Below are 12,336 nucleotides of genomic sequence, written 5' to 3' on the forward strand. Positions count from 1 at the left end.
AACACTCCATTCCCTTCGTGCAGTGAATTGAACTGTTGGAACAGAGTGCTTCTCTTTCATAAAAACGCATTAGTGTTTCTTGTGAATGCTTGCAAGTAGCTTAAGGCACTTTCAAAGGAAAGTGATTTTCTCTGAAAGGACAGCATTTAGGAAGTGAAGCAACACTCCATTCACTTCGCACAGTGAATTGAAGTGTTGGAACAGACTGCTTCTCTTTCAGAGAAATGCATGTGAGTTTCTGGTGAATGCTTGTAAGTAGCTTAAGGCACTTTCAAAGGAAAGTGATTTTCTCTGAAAGGACAGCATTTAGTACGTGAAGCAACACTCCATTCACTTCGCACACTGAATTGAAGTGTTGGAACAGACTGCTTCTCTTTCAGAGAAACGCATGTGAGTTTCTTCCTAATGCTTGCAAGTAGCTTAAGGCACTTTCAAAGGAAAGTGATTTTCTCTGAAAGGACAGCATTTAGAAAGTGAAGCAACACTCCATTCACTTCGCACAAAGAATTGAAGTGTTGGAACAGACTGCTTCTATTTCAGAGAAACGCATGTGAGTTTTTTATGAATGCTTGAAAGTAGTTTAAGGCACTTTCAAAGGAAAGTGATTTTCCCTGAAAGGACAGAATTTAGAAAGTGAAGCAACACTCCATTCACTTCGCACAGTGAATTGAAGTGTTGGAACAGACTGCTTCTCTTTCAGAGAAATGCATGTGAGTTTCTGTTGAATGCTTGTAAGTAGCTTAAGGCACTTTCAAAGGAAAGTGATTTTCTCTGAAAGGATAGCATTTAGAAAGTGAAGCAACACTCCATTCACTTCGCACAGCGAATTGAAGTGTTGGAACAGACTGCTTCTCTTTCAGAGAAACGCATGTGAGTTTCTTCCTAATGCTTGCAAGAAGCTTAAGGCACTTTCAACGGAAAGTGATTTTCTCTGAACGGACAGCATTTAGAAAGTGAAGTAACACTCCATTCACTTCGCACATTGAATTGAAGTGTTGGAACAGACTGCTTCTCTTTCAGAGAAACGCATGTGAGTTTCTGTTGAATGCTTGTAAGTAGCTTAAGGCACGTTCAAAGGAAAGAGATTTTCTCTGAAAGGACAGCATTTAGAAAGTAAAGCAACACTCCATTCCCTTCGTGCAATGAATTGAAGTGTTGGAACAGACTGCTTCTCTTTCATAGAAACGCATTAGTGTTTCTTGTGAATGCTTGCAAGTAGCTTAAGGCTCTTTCAAAGGAAAGTGATTTTCTCTGAAAGGACAGCATTTAGAAAGTGAAGCAACACTCCATACACTTTGCACAGTGAACTGAAGTGTTGAAACATACTGCTTCTCTTTCAGAGAAACGCTTGTGAGCTTTTTGTGAATGCTTGAAAGTAGTTTAAGGCACTTTCAAAAGAAAGTGATTTTCTCTGAAAGGACAGCATTTAGAAAGTGAAGCAACACTCCATTCACTTCGCACATTGAATTGAAGTGTTGGAACAGACTGCTTCTTTTTCAGAGAAACGCATGTGAGTTTCTGTTGAATGCTTGTAAGTAGCTTAAGGCACTTTCAAAGGAAAGTGATTTTCTCTGAAAGGACAGCATTTAGAAAGTGAGGCAACACTCCATTCACTTCACACAGTGAATTGAAGTGTTGGAACAGACTGCTTCTCTTTCAGAGAAACGCATGTGAGTTTCTACCTAATGCTTGCAAGTAGCTTAAGGCACTTTCAAAGGAAAGTGATTTTCTCTGAAAGGACAGCATTTAGAAAGTGAGGCAACACTCCATTCACTTCACACAGTGAATTGAAGTATTGGAACAGACTGCTTCTTTTTCAGAGAAACGCATGTGAGTTTCTGTTGAATGCTTGTAAGTAGCTTAAGGCACTTTCAAAGGAAAGTGATTTTCTCTGAAAGGACAGCATTTAGAAAGTGAGGCAACACTCCATTCACTTCACACAGTGAATTGAAGTGTTGGAACAGACTGCTTCCCTTTCAGAGAAACGCATGTGAGTTTCTACCTAATGCTTGCAAGTAGCTTAAGGCACTTTCAAAGGAAAGTGATTTTCTCTGAAAGGACAGCATTTAGAAAGTGAAGCAACACTCCATTCACTTCGCACAGTGAATTGAAGTGTTGGAACAGAGTGCTTCTTTTTCAGAGAAATGCATGTGAGTTTCTGTTGAATGCTTGTAAGTAGCTCAAGGCTCTTTCAAAGGAAAGTGATTTTCTCTGAAAGGACAGCATTTAGAAAGTAAAGTAACACTCCATTCCCTTCGTGCATTGAATTGAAGTGTTGGAACAGAGTGCTTCTCTTTCAGAGAAATGCATGTGAGTTTCTGTTGAATGCTTGTAAGTAGCTTAAGGCACATTCAGAGGAAAGGGATTTTCTCTGAAAGGACAGCATTTAGAAAGTGAAGCAACACTCCATTCACTTCGCACAGTGAATTGAAGTGTTGGAACAGACTGCTTCTCTTTCAGAGAAACACATGTGAGTTTCTTCCTAATGCTTGCAAGTAGCTTAAGGCACTTTCAAAGGAAAGTGATTTTCTCTGAAAGGACAGCATTTAGAAAGTGAAGCAACACTCCATTCACTTCGCACAAAGAATTGAAGTGTTGGAACAGACTGCTTCTCTTTCAGAGAAACGCATGTGAGTTTTTTATGAATGCTTGAAAGTAGTTTAAGGCACTTTCAAAGGAAAGTGATTTTCTCTGAAAGGACAGAATTTAGAAAGTGAAGCAACTCTCCATTCACTTCGCAGAGTGAATTGAAGTGTTGGAACAGACTGCTTCTCTTTCAGAGAAATGCATGTGAGTTTCTGTTGAATGCTTGTAAGTAGCTTAAGGCACTTTCAAAGGAAAGTGATTTTCTCTGAAAGTACAGCCTTTAGAAAGTGAAGCAACACTCCATTCACTTCGCACAGAGAATTGAAGTGTTGGTACAGACTGCTTCTCTTTCAGAGAAACGCATTATTGTTTCTTTTGAATGCTTGCAAGTAGCTTAAGGCACTTTCAAAGGAAAGTGATTTTCTCTGAAAGGACAGCATTTAGAAAGTGAAGCAACACTCCATTCACTTCGCACAGTGAATTGAAGTGTTGGAACAGACTGCTTCTCTTTCAGAGAAACGCATGTGAGTTTCTGGTGAATGCTTGTAAGTAGCTTAAGGCACTTTCAAAGGAAAGTGATTTTCTCTGAAAGGACAGCATTTTGAAAGTGAAGCAACACTCCATTCACTTCGCACAGAGAATTGAAGTGTTGGAACAGATTGCTTCTCTTTCAGAGAAATGCATGTGAATTTCTGTTGAATGCTTGTAAGTAGCTTAAGGCACATTCAGAGGAAAGGGATTTTCTCTGAAAGGACAGCATTTCGAAAGTGAGGCTACACTCCATTCACTTTGCACAGTGAATTGAAGTGTAGGAACAGATTGCTTCTCTTTCAGAGAAACACATGTGAGTTTCTGGTGAATGCTTGTAAGTAGCTTAAGGCAATTTCAAAGGAACGTGATTTTCTCTGAAAGGACAGCATTTAGAAAGTGAAGCAACACTCCATTCACTTCGCACTGTGAACTGAAGTGTTGGAACAGACTGCTTCTCTTTCAGAGAAACGCATGTGTGTTTCCTGTGAATGCTTGAAAGTAGCTTAAGGCACTTTCGAAGGAAAGTGATTTTCTCTGAAAGGACAGCATTTAGAAAGTAAGGCAACACTCCATTCCCTTCGTGCAATGAATTGAAGTGTTGGAACAGACTGCTTCTCTTTCATAGAAACGCATTAGTGTTTCTTGTGAATGCTTGCAAGTAGCTTAAGGCACTTTCAAAGGAAAGTGATTTTCTCTGAAAGGACAGCATTTAGAAAGTGAAGCAACACTCCATTCACTTTGCACAGTGAATTGAAGTGTTGGAACAGACTGCTTCTCTTTCAGAGAAGCGCATGTGAGTTTCTTCCTAATGCTTGCAAGTAGCTTAAGGCACTTTCAAAGGAAAGTGATTTTCTCTGAAAGGACAGCATTTAGAAAGTGAAGCAACACTCCATTCACTTCGCACAGTGAATTGAAGTGTTGGAACAGACTGCTTCTCTTTCAGAGAAACGCATGGGAGTTTCTGGTGAATGCTTGTAAGTAGCTTAAGGCACTTTCAAAGGAAAGTGATTTTCTCTGAAAGGACAGCATTTAGAAAGTGAAGCAACACTCCATTCCCTTCGTGCAGTGAATTGAACTGTTGGAACAGAGTGCTTCTCTTTCATATAAACGCATTAGTGTTTCTTGTGAATGCTTGCAAGTAGCTTAAGGCACTTTCAAAGGAAAGTGATTTTCTCTGAAAGGACAGCATTTAGAAAGTGAAGCAACACTCCATTCACTTCGCACAGAGAATTGAAGTATTGGAACAGACTGTTTCTCTTTCAGAGAAATGCATGTGAGTTTCTGTTGAATGCTTGTAAGTAGCTTAAGGCACATTCAGAGGAAAGGAATTTTCTCTGAAAGGACAGCATTTCGGAAGTGAAGCAACACTCCATTCACTTCGCACAGTGAATTGAAGTGTTGGAACAGACTGCTTCTCTTTCAGAGAAATGCATGTGAGTTTCTGGTGAATGCTTGTAAGTAGCTTAAGGCACTTTCAAAGGAAAGTGATTTTCTCTGAAAGGACAGCATTTAGTACGTGAAGCAACACTCCATTCACTTCGCACACTGAATTGAAGTGTTGGAACAGACTGCTTCTCTTTCAGAGAAACGCATGTGAGTTTCTTCCTAATGCTTGCAAGTAGCTTAAGGCACTTTCAAAGGAAAGTGATTTTCTCTGAAAGGACAGCATTTAGAAAGTGAAGCAACACTCCATTCACTTCGCACAAAGAATTGAAGTGTTGGAACAGACTGCTTCTATTTCAGAGAAACGCATGTGAGTTTTTTATGAATGCTTGAAAGTAGTTTAAGGCACTTTCAAAGGAAAGTGATTTTCCCTGAAAGGACAGAATTTAGAAGGTGAAGCAACACTCCATTCACTTCGCACAGTGAATTGAAGTGTTGGAACAGACTGCTTCTCTTTCAGAGAAATGCATGTGAGTTTCTGTTGAATGCTTGTAAGTAGCTTAAGGCACTTTCAAAGGAAAGAGATTTTCTCTGAAAGGACAGCATTTAGAAAGTAAAGCAACACTCCATTCACTTCGCACAGCGAATTGAAGTGTTGGAACAAACTGCTTCTCTTTCAGAGAAACGCATGTGAGTTTCTTCCTAATGCTTGCAAGAAGCTTAAGGCACTTTCAACGGAAAGTGATTTTCTCTGAACGGACAGCATTTAGAATGTGAAGTAACACTCCATTCACTTCGCACATTGAATTGAAGTGTTGGAACAGACTGCTTCTCTTTCAGAGAAACGCATGTGAGTTTCTGTTGAATGCTTGTAAGTAGCTTAAGGCACTTTCAAAGGAAAGAGATTTTCTCTGATAGGACAGCATTTAGAAAGTAAAGCAACACTCCATTCCCTTCGTGCAATGAATTGAAGTGTTGGAACAGACTGCTTCTCTTTCATAGAAACGCATTAGTGTTTCTTGTGAATGCTTGCAAGTAGCTTAAGGCTCTTTCAAAGGAAAGTGATTTTCTCTGAAAGGACAGCATTTAGAAAGTGAAGCAACACTCCATACACTTTGCACAGTGAACTGAAGTGTTGAAACATACTGCTTCTCTTTCAGAGAAACGCTTGTGAGCTTTTTGTGAATGCTTGAAAGTAGTTTAAGGCACTTTCAAAAGAAAGTGATTTTCTCTGAAAGGACAGCATTTAGAAAGTGAAGCAACACTCCATTCACTTCGCACATTGAATTGAAGTGTTGGAACAGACTGCTTCTTTTTCAGAGAAACGCATGTGAGTTTCTGTTGAATGCTTGTAAGTAGCTTAAGGCACTTTCAAAGGAAAGTGATTTTCTCTGAAAGGACAGCATTTAGTACGTGCAACAACACTCCATTCACTTCGCACATTGAATTGAAGTGTTGGAACAGAGTGCTTCTCTTTCATAGAAACGCATTAGTGTTTCTTGTGAATGCTTGCAAGTAGCTTAAGGCACTTTCAAAGGAAAGTGATTTTCTCTGAAAGGACAGCATTTCGAAAGTGAAGCAACACTCCATTCACTTCGCACCGAGAATTGAAGTGTTGGAACAGATTGCTTCTCTTTCAGAGAAATGCATGTGAGTTTCTGTTGAATGCTTGTAAGTAGCTTAAGGCACATTCAGAGGAAAGGGATTTTCTCTGAAAGGACAGCATTTAGAAAGTGAAGCAACACTCCATTCACTTCGCACAGTGAATTGAAGTGTTGGAACAGACTGCTTCTCTTTCAGAGAAATGCATGTGAGTTTCTGGTGAATGCTTGTAAGTAGCTTAAGGCACTTTCAAAGGAAAGTGATTTTCTCTGAAAGGACAGCATTTAGTACGTGCAACAACACTCCATTCACTTCGCACAGTGAATTGAAGTGTTGGAACAGACTGCTTCTCTTTCAGAGAAACACATGTGAGTTTCTTCCTAATGCTTGCAAGTAGCTTAAGGCACTTTCAAAGGAAAGTGATTTTCTCTGAAAGGACAGCATTTAGAAAGTGAAGCAACACTCCATTCACTTCGCACAAAGAATTGAAGTGTTGGAACAGACTGCTTCTCTTTCAGAGAAACGCATGTGAGTTTTTTATGAATGCTTGAAAGTAGTTTAAGGCACTTTCAAAGGAAAGTGATTTTCTCTGAAAGGACAGAATTTAGAAAGTGAAGCAACTCTCCATTCACTTCGCAGAGTGAATTGAAGTGTTGGAACAGACTGCTTCTCTTTCAGAGAAATGCATGTGAGTTTCTGTTGAATGCTTGTAAGTAGCTTAAGGCACTTTCAAAGGAAAGTGATTTTGTCTGAAAGTACAGCCTTTAGAAAGTGAAGCAACACTCCGTTCACTTCGCACAGAGAATTGAAGTGTTGGAACAGACTGCTTCTCTTTCAGAGAAACGCATTAGTGTTTCTTGTGAATGCTTGCAAGTAGCTTAAGGCACTTTCAAAGGAAAGTGATTTTCTCTGAAAGGACAGCATTTAGAAAGTGAAGCAACACTCCATTCACTTCGCACAGAGAATTGAAGTGTTGGAACAGATTGCTTCTCTTTCAGAGAAATGCATGTGAGTTTCTGTTGAATGCTTGTAAGTAGCTTAAGGCACATTCAGAGGAAAGGGATTTTCTCTGAAAGGACAGCATTTAGAAAGTGAAGCAACACTCCATTCACTTCGCACAGTGAATTGAAGTGTTGGAACAGACTGCTTCTCTTTCAGAGAAATGCATGTGAGTTTCTGTTGAATGCTTGTAAGTAGCTTAAGGCACTTTCAAAGGAAAGTGATTTTCTCTGAAAGGACAGCATTTTGAAAGTGAAGCAACACTCCATTCACTTCGCACAGAGAATTGACGTGTTGTAACAGATTGCTTCTCTTTCAGAGAAATGCATGTGAGTTTCTGTTGAATGCTTGTAAGGAGCTTAAGGCACATTCAGAGGAAAGGGATTTTCTCTGAAAGGACAGCATTTCGAAAGTGTGGCTACACTCCATTGACTTTGCACAGTGAATTGAAGTGTTGGAACAGATTGCTTCTCTTTCAGAGAAACACATGTGAGTTTCTGGTGAATGCTTGTAAGTAGCTTAAGGCAATTTCAAAGGAACGTGATTTTCTCGGAAAGGACAGCATTTAGAAAGTGAAGCAACACTCCATTCACTTCGCACAGTGAATTGAAGTGTTGGAACAGACTGCTTCTATTTCAGAGAAACGCATGTGTGTTTCCTGTGAATGCTTGAAAGTAGCTTAAGGAACTTTCAAAGGAAAGTGATTTTCTCTGAAAGGACAGCATTTAGAAAGTGAAGTAACATTCCATTCACTTCGCACAGTGAATTGAAGTGTTGGAACAGACTGCTTCTCTTTCAGAGAAATGCATATGAGTTTCTGTTGAATGCTTGTAAGTAGCTCAAGACTCTTTCAAAGGAAAGTGATTTTCTCTGAAAGGACAGCATTTAGAAAGTAAAGCAACACTCCATTCCCTTCGTGCAATGAATTGAAGTGAGGAACAGACTGCTTCTCTTTCATAGAAACGCATTAGTGTGTCTTGTGAATGCTTGCAAGTAGCTTAAGGCTCTTTCAAAGGAAAGTGATTTTCTCTGAAAGGACAGCATTTAGAAAGTGAAGCAACACTCCATTCACTTTTCACAGTGAATTGAAGTGTTGGAACAGACTGCTTCTCTTTCAGAGAAGCGCATGTGAGTTTCTTCCTAATGCTTGGAAGTAGCTTAAGGCACTTTCAAAGGAAAGTGATTTTCTCTGAAAGGACAGCATTTAGAAAGTGAAGCAACACTCCATTCACTTCGTACAGTGAATTGAAGTGTTGGAACAGACTGCTTCTCTTTCAGAGAAACGCATGTGAGTTTCTGGTGAATACTTGTAAGTAGCTTAAGGCACTTTCAAAGGAAAGTGATTTTTTCTGAAAGGACAGCATTTAGAAAGTAAAGTAACACTCCATTCCCTTCGTGCAATGAATTGAAGTGTTGGAACAGACTGCTTCTCTTTCATAGAAACGCAATAGTGTTTCTTGTGAATGCTTGCAAGGAGCTTAAGGCACTTTCAAAGGAAAGTGATTTTCTCTGAAAGGACAGCATTTTGAAAGTGAAGCAACACTCCATTCACTTCGCACAGAGAATTGAAGTGTTGGAACAGATTGCTTCTCTTTCAGAGAAATGCATGTGAATTTCTGTTGAATGCTTGTAAGTAGCTTAAGGCACATTCAGAGGAAAGGGATTTTCTCTGAAAGGACAGCATTTCGAAAGTGAGGCTACACTCCATTCACTTTGCACAGTGAATTGAAGTGTAGGAACAGATTGCTTCTCTTTCAGAGAAACACATGTGAGTTTCTGGTGAATGCTTGTAAGTAGCTTAAGGCAATTTCAAAGGAACGTGATTTTCTCTGAAAGGACAGCATTTAGAAAGTGAAGCAACACTCCATTCACTTCGCACAGTGAATTGAAGTGTTGGAAGAGAAGGCTTCTCTTTCAGAGAAAGGCATGTGAATTTCTTGTGAATGCTTGAAAGTTGCTTAAGGCACTTTCAAACAAAAGTGATTTTCTTTGAAGGGACAGGATTTAGAAAGTGAAGCAACACTCCATTCACTTCTCACAGTGAACTGAAGTGTTGGAACAGACTGCTTCTCTTTCAGAGAAACGCATGTGTGTTTCCTGTGAATGCTTGAAAGTAGCTTAAGGCACTTTCAAAGGAAAGTGATTTTCTCTGAAAGGACAGCATTTAGAAAGTAAGGCAACACTCCATTTCCTTCGTGCAATGAATTGAAGTGTTGGAACAGACTGCTTCTCTTTCATAGAAACGCATTAGTGTTTCTTGTGAATGCTTGCAAGTAGCTTAAGGCACTTTCAAAGGAAAGTGATTTTCTCTGAAAGGACAGCATTTAGAAAGTGAAGCAACACTCCATTCACTTTGCACAGTGAATTGAAGTGTGGAACAGACTGCTTCTCTTTCAGAGAAACGCATGTGAGTTTCTTCCTAATGCTTGCAAGTAGCTTAAGGCACTTTCAAAGGAAAGTGATTTTCTCTGAAAGGACAGCATTTAGAAAGTGAAGCAACACTCCATTCACTTCGCACAGTGAATTGAAGTGTTGGAACAGACTGCTTCTCTTTCAGAGAAACGCATGTGAGTTTCTGGTGAATGCTTGTAAGTAGCTTAAGGCACTTTCAAAGGAAAGTGATTTTCTCTGAAATGACAGCATTTAGAAAGTGAAGCAACACTCCATTCCCTTCGTGCAGTGAATTGAACTGTTGGAACAGAGTGCTTCTCTTTCATATAAACGCATTAGTGTTTCTTGTGAATGCTTGCAAGTAGCTTAAGGCACTTTCAAAGGAAAGTGATTTTCTCTGAAAGGACAGCATTTAGAAAGTGAAGCAACACTCCATTCACTTCGCACAGAGAATTGAAGTATTGGAACAGATTGTTTCTCTTTCAGAGAAATGCATGTGAGTTTCTGTTGAATGCTTGTAAGTAGCTTAAGGCACATTCAGAGGAAAGGAATTTTCTCTGAAAGGACAGCATTTAGGAAGTGAAGCAACACTCCATTCACTTCGCACAGTGAATTGAAGTGTTGGAACAGACTGCTTCTCTTTCAGAGAAATGCATGTGAGTTTCTGGTGAATGCTTGTAAGTAGCTTAAGGCACTTTCAAAGGAAAGTGATTTTCTCTGAAAGGACAGCATTTAGTACGTGAAGCAACACTCCATTCACTTCGCACACTGAATTGAAGTGTTGGAACAGACTGCTTCTCTTTCAGAGAAACGCATGTGAGTTTCTTCCTAATGCTTGCAAGTAGCTTAAGGCACTTTCAAAGGAAAGTGATTTTCTCTGAAAGGACAGCATTTAGAAAGTGAAGCAACACTCCATTCACTTCGCACAAAGAATTGTAGTGTTGGAACAGACTGCTTCTATTTCAGAGAAACGCATGTGAGTTTTTTATGAATGCTTGAAAGTAGTTTAAGGCACTTTCAAAGGAAAGTGATTTTCCCTGAAAGGACAGAATTTAGAAAGTGAAGCAACACTCCATTCACTTCGCACAGTGAATTGAAGTGTTGGAACAGACTGCTTCTCTTTCAGAGAAATGCATGTGAGTTTCTGTTGAATGCTTGTAAGTAGCTTAAGGCCCTTTTAAAGGAAAGTGATTTTCTCTGAAAGGACAGCATTTAGAAAGTGAAGCAACACTCCATTCACTTCGCACAGCGAATTGAAGTGTTGGAACAGACTGCTTCTCTTTCAGAGAAACGCATGTGAGTTTCTTCCTAATGCTTGCAAGAAGCTTAAGGCACTTTCAACGGAAAGTGATTTTCTCTGAACGGACAGCATTTAGAAAGTGAAGCAACACTCCATTCACTTCGCACATTGAATTGAAGTGTTGGAACAGACTGCTTCTCTTTCAGAGAAACGCATGTGAGTTTCTGTTGAATGCTTGTAAGTAGCTTAAGGCACTTTCAAAGGACAGTGATTTTCTCTGAAAGGACAGCATTTAGAAAGTGAAGCAACACTCCATACACTTTGCACAGTGAACTGAAGTGTTGAAACATACTGCTTCTCTTTCAGAGAAACGCTTGTGAGCTTTTTGTGAATGCTTGAAAGTAGTTTAAGGCACTTTCAAAGAAAGTGATTTTCTCTGAAAGGACAGCATTTAGAAAGTGAAGCAACACTCCATTCACTTCGCACATTGAATTGAAGTGTTGGAACAGACTGCTTCTTTTTCAGAGAAACGCATGTGAGTTTCTGTTGAATGCTTGTAAGTAACTTAAGGCACTTTCAAAGGAAAGTGATTTTCTCTGAAATGACAGCATTTAGAAAGTGAGGCAACACTCCATTCACTTCACACAGTGAATTGAAGTGTTGGAACAGACTGCTTCTCTTTCAGAGAAACGCATGTGAGTTTCTACCTAATGCTTGCAAGTAGCTTAAGGCACTTTCAAAGGAAAGTGATTTTCTCTGAAAGGACAGCATTTAGAAAGTGAAGCAACACTCCATTCACTTCGCACAGTGAATTGAAGTGTTGGAACAGAGTGCTTCTTTTTCAGAGAAATGCATATGAGTTTCTGTTGAATGCTTGTAAGTAGCTCAAGGCTCTTTCAAAGGAAAGTGATTTTTTCTGAAAGGACAGCATTTAGAAAGTAAAGTAACACTCCATTCTCTTCGTGCATTGAATTGAAGTGTTGGAACAGACTGCTTCTCTTTCATAGAAACGCATTAGTGTTTCTTGTGAATGCTTGCAAGTAGCTTAAGGCACTTTCAAAGGAAAGTGATTTTCTCTGAAAGGACAGCATTTTGAAAGTGAAGCAGCAGTCCCTTCACTTCGCACAGAGAATTGAAGTGTTGGAACAGATTGCTTCTCTTTCAGAGAAATGCATGTGAATTTCTGTTGAATACTTGTAAGTAGCTTAAGGCACATTCAGAGGAAAGGGATTTTCTCTGAAAGGACAGCATTTCGAAAGTGAGGCTACACTCCATTCACTTTGCACAGTGAATTGAAGTGTTGGAACAGATTGCTTCTCTTTCAGAGAAACACATGTGAGTTTCTGGTGAATGCTTGTAAGTAGCTTAAGGCAATTTCAAAGGAACGTGATTTTCTCTGAAAGGACAGCATTTAGAAAGTGAAGTAACACTCCATTCACTTCGCACAGTGAATTGAAGTGTTGGAAGAGAAGGCTTCTCTTTCAGAGAAATGCATGTGAATTTCTTGTGAATGCTTGAAAGTTGCTTAAGGCACTTTCAAACAAAAGTGATTTTCTCTGAAAGGACAGGATTTAGAAAGTGAAGCAACACTCCATTCACTTCTC

Source organism: Myodes glareolus, chromosome 18 (genome assembly GCF_982192425.1).
Source record: "Myodes glareolus chromosome 18, mMyoGla1.1, whole genome shotgun sequence".
NCBI lineage: Eukaryota > Metazoa > Chordata > Mammalia > Rodentia > Cricetidae > Myodes > Myodes glareolus.